Below are 8,986 nucleotides of genomic sequence, written 5' to 3' on the forward strand. Positions count from 1 at the left end.
CCCCAAGGGTTATTCACACCTATATGCTTTTAAAACACTTTTCATGCATTAATAAATGCATACAAAAAGGAAAAAAGAATATTAAATGGTGCTGTTCACACCATCATTGTTTACAATTTTAACACTGAGTTTAAAATGTTAGAACACAATGCAGCCTATTTTCTTATGCATTAACAAGCACTATCAGATAATTAGTAGCAATTTCAAATAACTGTGACGTTCCGCTGGGACCTTGAGGAGTGCACATTGCGGCTTGTTATTCACTCCTGCCTGGATAACAATGACATGTGCTGAGCACTGATTGAAAGATGTCAGTACATGATGACTGGAAGAGTCCCTGATTGGTGGAGATACTCTCTGATCCCTGGAACTGTAAGGAGGAGGACTCAACTCCAGTCTCTCAGCATGAGCATGGTCCCTGCCAGTAAGTATCCTGTGTGCCTTCTTTAGTTCCTGCCTGTGGTCTCCTCACAGTCTATTGAGTTCATCTCTGTCTGTGACTCCCAGCCTCCTTGCACAGCTCTTGCATGTATCGCCCCATCTCCTATCTGTGTCTCCCTCCTCCTCTCAGTTCATCTCCTGCATGTGTCACCCCCAATCAGGGTTAGGTCTAGAATCTGGTGCTGCAAAGGACTTCTGATATCACTCCCACGTGTGACCAAAGGGGAAGGGGCAAGGATCAGAACAGGGGGCCAAAAGTGTCCCCTCCTGGCTCGCTTTGCTTGCCACATTTTGGGCACTGTGGCTCGCTGCGCTTGCCACGTAAATATATTCCCCCTCTATGCCCACGTGAATGGTAACACTGGAGCCTTCTGTCCCTGCTGCTGAGGTCACGTGGTTGCAGTGTGAGATAGGTCCTTTCTCCAACTAGGATTTAGCAGCAGCCCCCCTTCTTAGTCCTTCACCTACCTGTATCATCCCAGGCCAACTCCTGCATGTGTCTCCCAGTGTACCTGCGCAGCACCTGCATTTGTCTCTCCCTCTCAGTCCCTCTCCTGCATGTGTCTCCCGCTCTGTCCCTCTCCTGCATGTGTCTTCCGCTCTGTCCCTCTCCTGCATGTGTCTCCTGCTCTGTTCCTCTCCTGCATGTGTCTCCCCCTCTCAGTCCCTCTCCTGCATGTGTCTACCCCTCTGTCTCTCTCCTGCATGTGTCTTCCTCTCTCAGTGCCTCTTCTGCATGTGTCTGCCCCTCTGTCCCTCTCCTGCATATGTCTCCCCTCTGTCCCTCTCCTGCATCTGTCTGCCCCTCTCAGTCCCTCTCCTGCATATGTCTTCCTCTCTCATTCCCTCTCATGCATGTGTCTGCCCCTCTCAGTCCCTCTCCTGCATGTGTCTCCCCCTCTGTCCCTCTCCTGCATGTGTCTTCCTCTCTGTCCCTATCCTGCATGTGTCTCCCCTCTGTCCCTCTCCTGCATCTGTCTGCCCCTCTCAGTCCCTCTCCTGCATGTGTCTTCCTCTCTCATTCCCTCTCATGCATGTGTCTGCCCCTCTCAGTCCCTCTCCTGCATGTGTCTCCCCCTCTGTCCCTCTCCTGCATGTGTCTTCCTCTCTGTCCCTCTCCTGCATGTGTCTTCCTCTCTCAGTCCCTCTCCTGCATGTGTCTTCCTCCCTCAGTCCCTCTCCTGCATGTGTCTTCCTCTCTCATTCCCTCTCATGCATGTGTCTGCACCTCTGTCCCTCTCCTGCATGTGTCTCCCCTCTGTCCCTCTCCTGCATGTGTCTGCCCCTCTCAGTCCCTCTCCTGCCTGTGTCTCCCCTCTGTCCCTCTCCTGCATGTGTCTTCCTCTCTCAGTGCCTCTCCTGCATGTGTCTCCCCTCTGGCCCTCTCCTGCATGTGTCTTCCTCCCTCTGTCCCTCTCCTCCCTCTCAGTCCTTTTCTTGCATGTATTTCTCTCTTCCACAAGCACAGCCATAACTAGGGATGTGTGAGCAGTGGCATTGCTCAGGGCCCTGGGGGTGGCACTGTCACTACCCCATGGCCCCTGCATTTGACTTGTTGGGTGTATGGAACAGCATCTTACAGCCAGTATCGCTGCCCCAGAGATGCCCAGAGCAGCTGTACTTTTCAGGTCCCACCCCCATCAGTATGATGTCATGGCACCACATGTTCAGGGGGCTGGGCCAGCAGAGGGCCCAGTGCCGCACTGCTTTGGCACGTCCTGCAAATGTTTTATCTTTCAGTCCACTCTCTGCCCAAATTATGCCAGTATTTCTCTGCAGAGCATTTGCCAATGGGACCACCGCAATTGGCAGAATACTGACACTCTGGGGCATATTCAATTGGGGGCAAGAAAAGCAAAAATCCTACACCTGGGAGGTTTTTCCTGCAGGTGCGGGATTTTTGCTATTCCAGTAGGTGCACATTTTTTCCCTTTTTTTTGCGTACCGGGAGCTTTTTTTTCTCGCACCTCCACAGCAAGTGTGATTTTTCCTAATATCATTAATTTTATGGAAAATCAGCGGGACTTGCTCTGGCACCCCGGCGGCACCCCCCCTGAGGACTAATTAAGCAATTGGAAGTTTCTAATTAGCTTAATTAATCTTTCATTACTTACCTTCTGTAGTGCTGTCTTCTGCATTCAGCGTCGGAAGCCGGGTCTTCTGCAGCAGGGTAAGTATGTCAGTGTGTGAGTGTTTGTTAGTGTTTGTAAGTGTGTATGAGTGAGTGTGTGTATGAGTGTTGTGTGTGTGAGCCCCTGTGTGTCTGCCCCCCCCCCAGTGTCTGTGTGCCCCCTCTGTAATGGGCGCTGGGAGAAATACATCTCCCAGTAGCCCTTGCTCCCCCCACCAGCCCCTGGAGCCTCCCAGCAGCTCCTGGGACTCCCAGCAGCCCCCTCTCCAGTGAGAAGATAGAGGGGAAAACCCTGCGACCACTTTTTTTTATTGGATACCGCGGGTATCGGCAGCGCACATACCCACGGTAATCCAAAATTGGGCACGAGGGGCGCAAGGTTTTTTTCAGTATGTACAAAAGCTGTGCAAGTGGACCCCTACAGTACCTCTACTCCTGGTCCTCTGGGTGTGCAGCTCTTGAGCACTTCTCCTTCTCCTGCTTTCTGCATTGTTCAACTACAGTATCTGCATTCTGTCCCTCATCTGTGTGTATTTCTATCGCTCCCCTGACTGTTTCCCCTTTTTACTCTTTCTTGTCTTCAATTTTGTATGTGTATCTTACATTCCCCATGTGTGCCTCTGACCCACCCCTTTGTGTATCTGAGCATCTTTTTCATCTTTGTGTGCGCCTGCCCCTATCTTTCCCTATCTGTTTGTCCCCCATCTTTCTATAATTTGCCCCAAAGCCCACTTTTCCCTTGTGCGTCTCGCAAACCACTTTTCTTTTTGCCATGCACCTTGTTCCGCGTTCCCCATTTTATTATTATTCTTCTACTCTCTTTACCCCTTACCTGTTTCCTCCTCTTCTTCTGAAGTTGGTGGTGTCCTGGTGGCTGCTGACCAGAAGCAATGTGGACAAATGGATGTACAGCTGTGTCCAACACCACATAACTGAATCCAAAAATGGCAGGTGAACATAATCTTTTGATTTTAATAATCAATAGGAAGCCTTTGATACATTATATGGGTCCTATACAAACCTCCAGTGGGCCTCTAACTTAAGAATACAAAATATAGCCATATTAAACATAAAATTATGCAATTTTGTCAAAACCCCAGGGAATTGATCAACATCCTTGGCATTGTTTACATATTTATTTCAATATTTCCTCTAAAATTAGTGATCTGTAAATGTGAGGTTTGTGTTCTCATAATCAAACAGTGATAACTCACTTTTTGCTGAAGAACGGGGTTATCATTTCTTTGTTCTATTAAACAAGATGGATATGCCACAGATATATCACTGCTTTCCAGCACCCTCATAGACATCAGGACAGTGACTTAATTCAGTGTAACAAGCAATGAAAAGTAATGCTTTATCTAAATAGGTAATGCCATCTTGAGATGCCCATACCCGGCAATGTGGGACCAGTGAAGCTGGAGAGGTTTTGCTGGATCTCTCCCTCGTTGAATCCCAATGCATCAGCCACTCGTGCACATATTGCATATTGCTGTTCCTGTCTTACAACAGTAGTTGCTGGTGATGAAGGTTCATGTGACTGTTGTAAGGTAACTATTATCAGCACCAATGATAAAGAAGCCACTGGCATTTCTCTGCAGCTATTGGAACAAGGAGAAAGAGCCAAATGGGACATCAAGCCAGGGATTATTATATACACTGTCGCTAAAACTTTTTTAGTTTTATGTATGGTTTTCATTAGCTTTGACTTCACTGACTGATAAGAGAAGTGATTATTCAACATCTTATGAATCTGAACATTATAAGGCCACGGTAAGATCATCTAAAAAGTGAAACTGCCACACTGCTTGGATTGATCGCTCTTCAAAGGCACAATCTTATTGACATATATAAGCCTCTCAACTATAGGAATAGCGCACTCTTCCAAGAATTTATTGTCTTTTCACTGTAATTAGAAACTCACTTTCCATTGTGGTGCAGAAGAAACAGTGAAAGCAGATAAGAACCATAAAACATTCCTGGTCATTTTCCAAACTCCTCCATTCCCAGAGTAATTATTCTGTTGCTCACTGGCTTTCTGGCTTGCCTCAATGCTTTATTAATTCAATTATTGTAATTTTTCATATTAGGTACATTAATATATATATTTTAGAAATGTCAACTAATCACAGAAAATCACAACATGGTGTAGTGTATCATAAGACATAGTTATGTAACTTCCCCAATCTGTGAATAATATGGTCACAAATAAGAACATTTTAATATAAAAATAACAAAAGTAAGTTAACCTCTTCTGACCAATGGCCTGTTCTCTGAATGGTCACTTCACACCTTCAGTTTATAAATGGCCATTAAAGATGGTGTCCACGCTCTGCTGAGCATGCCACCATGGCTGTCAATGACATCCTTGGGGACGTGTCTTGTGGCCAGGAATGGATTAATTCATTATGTGGCTTCATGATTGCAGAATTCATGCCTTCCAATCTCTATGACTCTTGAGAGGGGAATCCAATGACATCAAACTGTGACATGTAAACATTTAATCAGTGACAACAAGCTAGGTAAGGGCAGAGATTACCTGAAATAGGGCTACCTCTACTAGCCAGATCTCCACAAATCTAGGACATTTGCTTAACTGTTACAGTGGATCTATTAGTGCTGGCAACAGGGACTACTAACTAGAGCCTCTTCTGGCTCCTGAATTTCACCCTTAGTTAAATTAGATTTTTAAGAAAGAGGTAGTAGTGTTCACTCTAGGTTTTAATTCGGACAGGGCAACGATCATGAGATATGGCACATCTGTGCCCGCTGAAAAGGCAGCAGGGTACCCCCAAGCCCTGAATCTTACCTTGTGAGGACAAGCAGGTTCCTCCTCCGTGGCGCCATCTTCCCAGTGATATTTGGGAAGATTACGCATGCATACAGGAGAAGATGGTGCATGCGCACAGTGCCAGAGTCTTTGCTTTCACTGCTCCGGTTGGCCGCACTGCGAGGGTATTCGGTATGCACGAATCCAGATAACTGCACAAGCGTAAACCATAGAGATTAATTAACCATTGGATACTTTTGATGTGATAGTTAGCTACATCGCATCACAACATTCGACGACGGAAGCACGTCCCACCATTCTATAATGGGCTTCCGATGTCCATCCCTAGTCTTAAGCTTATTTCAGGTCTGTGGTCATTATTTAGTGGGCAGGGGTTTTTCCAAATCTTCCCCAAGTGTTCATGATTCTGGACTCTCACCAGAAGAGATGTGTCAAGACTCAGGTGGAGGCACTGACTGAAATTCCCAAGGTGAGAAATAACATGCTGTGACCCCATACTCCTTCATATGGCAGACCTTAGTAAAGGAGCCTTACATGGAAATTCAGTTATTTTGTCCAGGCTTTTCTGTGTTGTTTAAAAAAATATATATTTTATTATATTTTTTAAAATATTGTCTAGTGTGTAGAGGCCTTTAGGTTTTCTTTTAATAAATGTGGTTATGTATATACCAATGCTGTTTATCTATAAAGACGTATTCTACTGACCTCTGATGAAGCAATATGACAGTGATTGCTCATATTTAGCACTCAATGTAATATGCAGAGAATCAGAACTGTAACCTGAATGTTCTCCACATAACCTATGCATGTTAGTGCTATCATTAGAAGAAATACAAGAAGTAAAGAGTCATTAGTTACTAATCATGGACGTTGTTACTGCAGTGACGGGTCCTCTGTGCCTGTATGTCAGTTGTAGGGGTTCTATCCTTTTGAAATGAAAAACAGGGACAACCGTGTGGCCGACAGTTTGCTCAGGGTGTAATATCCTTCTCATATTTTCTTTTAGATGCCAAATAGGGTAAAGTAGTTACCCCTAGCAACTTGTCCTATTCATTTGGAGTTGCGAATATTAAATCATGGGGAACTACGTATTGTAAATCAGCATGTTGTGTCTTGTTAGATAAAAGGGAAAACATCATAACTATGTTCCTGATGCAGAGTTGAGCACACGTAAGTCTATAGAGCATATCTTTCATGTTTCAGCACTGTGGATCTGATTCGCACACAGTGTTATTGCCGCATGCAGATATCACAGAATCGGTCTCGGCATTAACATAGAGGGAATCAGCCTCTGTGAATGCTCTGGAGCTCTGCATAAGCGAGTACGAGTGATACGTAGGGGTCTATTCGGCAATGTTTTTTTACATAAAATATGCGGAAATTATTTTTTTTATGTAAATCCCCTATTCAGCAATGGGATGATGGAGAAGATAACGCAATTAACTTCTCCATTCCCATCTCGCAAGTCATTGATGGGCAGCACAGGCGGTGTAATGATTAGCGTTACTGCCTCACAGCACTGAGGTCATGGGTTTGATTCCCACTACGGCCCTAACTGTGTGAAGTTTGTATATTCTCCCTGTGCTTGAGTAGGTTTCCTCCGGGTACTCCGGTTTCCTCCCACACTCCAAAAATATACTGGTAGGTTAATTGGCTCCAAAACATAAAATTAACCCTAGTGTTTATGTGTGAGAGTATGTGATAGGGAATATAGAGTGTAAGCTCCACTGGGGCAGGGACTGATGTGACTGGTAAGATATTCTCTATAAAGCGCTGCGATGTACAGAGTGTGTGCTATATAAATAACTGGTAATAATAATAATAATAATAATAATAATAATAATTGATCTCTACAGTGCTTTAACGCTTTTTACTATTCAGCAAAGCAAAAAGTGTTAAATCAAATGATAAATCTTTACTTTCTATAACGCCATCTCAGAATGGTGTTGTAAGAAGAAAATACATTAAGTTCACCGAAAACTGCAGGGACAGAGGGAAATTTTCCCATAAGTCCATAAGTCCCTGCAGCATCCTGTAACACCGCCCAGCCTCCGTCCCTGCTTTGCGGTGACCGCCGACATGTAAGTCACTCTAGACCCTGTCAAAGCTGCCTAAAATGATTGAGATGTGTACACAGGCTTTATATTAGCCTGTATACATTTATATGCTATTATGTTTAAAATGTTATAAATGTTAAATATAAAAGCACATAAATATACATGTATATAGGCTAATATAAAGCCTGTGTACACTTGTCAATATATTTGGACAGGCTGTATTTGGACTTACCCCTCCGCGGTCACCTCAAACTAGGAACGGAGACTGTTCCGAGCATATGACTGAGAATGCGCAGGAGCAGAAACAGTAGTGATTGTTTTCGTAAACCGATAACAATTCCTTCTGTAACAGGGCAGGGACAACGTGTTACCGCAACCGCTGTCCCTGCTCACAATATTGCTGAATAGTTTCCATAAATTTCAATAAACTCGTGACGATGTTGCCCGCTAATATTCTGGGCAACATCGTCATTGTTGCTGAATAGGCCCCAGAGTCATATGCAGATCAGTCTCAGCTCCACGTGTAAATGAGATCAGTGGCGACGTGTTGATGGAACTGCAGCATACAGTGTGCAGAGATGGACATTTGTTTCTTATGCATCATTTGCACCAAGTATAGGCTGTGCAAATGCAAACTGATAGTGATGATGACAGGTATCAAAACAAGTGTGCAGATTGGGTGCGATTCACTCACAACAATATGTACAACTCTGCACACCACTGCATATTCACATTTTGTCCCTTGCACGCACTGCAGGAGCATCTACGGCCGAGCTGCGCTCAGATCCAAAATATTTAAATTACCTAAAAGTCTGGAAAGAGATCAAACAAATCCTAATAGCAGACAAAGTTATTACATTTTAAAGTGGTTTTAATGTGCATAAGGAAAAGTAACACAAGCATTGCAAAATTATATAATGTTCAGAGACCCCAGTACTGCCAGAAATGAGATGTTTGTAAAACTGATGTGTAAATAAATATACAGTTAGGTGCATTAATATTGGGACATTGACAGAATTTTCATATTTTGTCCTCTATTCACCACCACAATGGCTTTGAAATGAAACAAACAAGATGTGCTTTAACTGCAGACTTTCAGATTTAATTTGAGGGTAATTACATCCAAATCAGGTGAACGGTATAGGAATTACAACGGTTTCTATATGTGCCTCCCACTTTTTAAGGGGCCAAAAGTAATGGGACTATCAACTTAAAAGCTACAGTGAGGTGCATAAATATTGGGACATTGACAGAATTTTCATATTTTGTCCTCTATTCACCACCACAATGGCTTTGAAATGAAACAATAAGATGTGCTTTAACTGCAGACTTTCAGATTTAAATTGAGGGTAATTACATCCAAATCAGGTGAACGGTGTAGGAATTACAACGGTTTCTATATGTGCCTCCCACTTTTTAAGGGGCCAAAAGTAATGGGACAAACTAAACAATCCTAAATCTAACTTTCACTTTTTAATACTTTGCTGCAAATCCTTTGCAGGCAATTACAGCCTGAAGTCTGGAACGCATAGACATCACCAGACGCTGGGTTTCATCCCTGGTGAT

Source organism: Taudactylus pleione, unplaced genomic scaffold (genome assembly GCF_031769625.1).
Source record: "Taudactylus pleione unplaced genomic scaffold, aTauple2 ptg000397bl, whole genome shotgun sequence".
Lineage (NCBI taxonomy): Eukaryota > Metazoa > Chordata > Amphibia > Anura > Myobatrachidae > Taudactylus > Taudactylus pleione.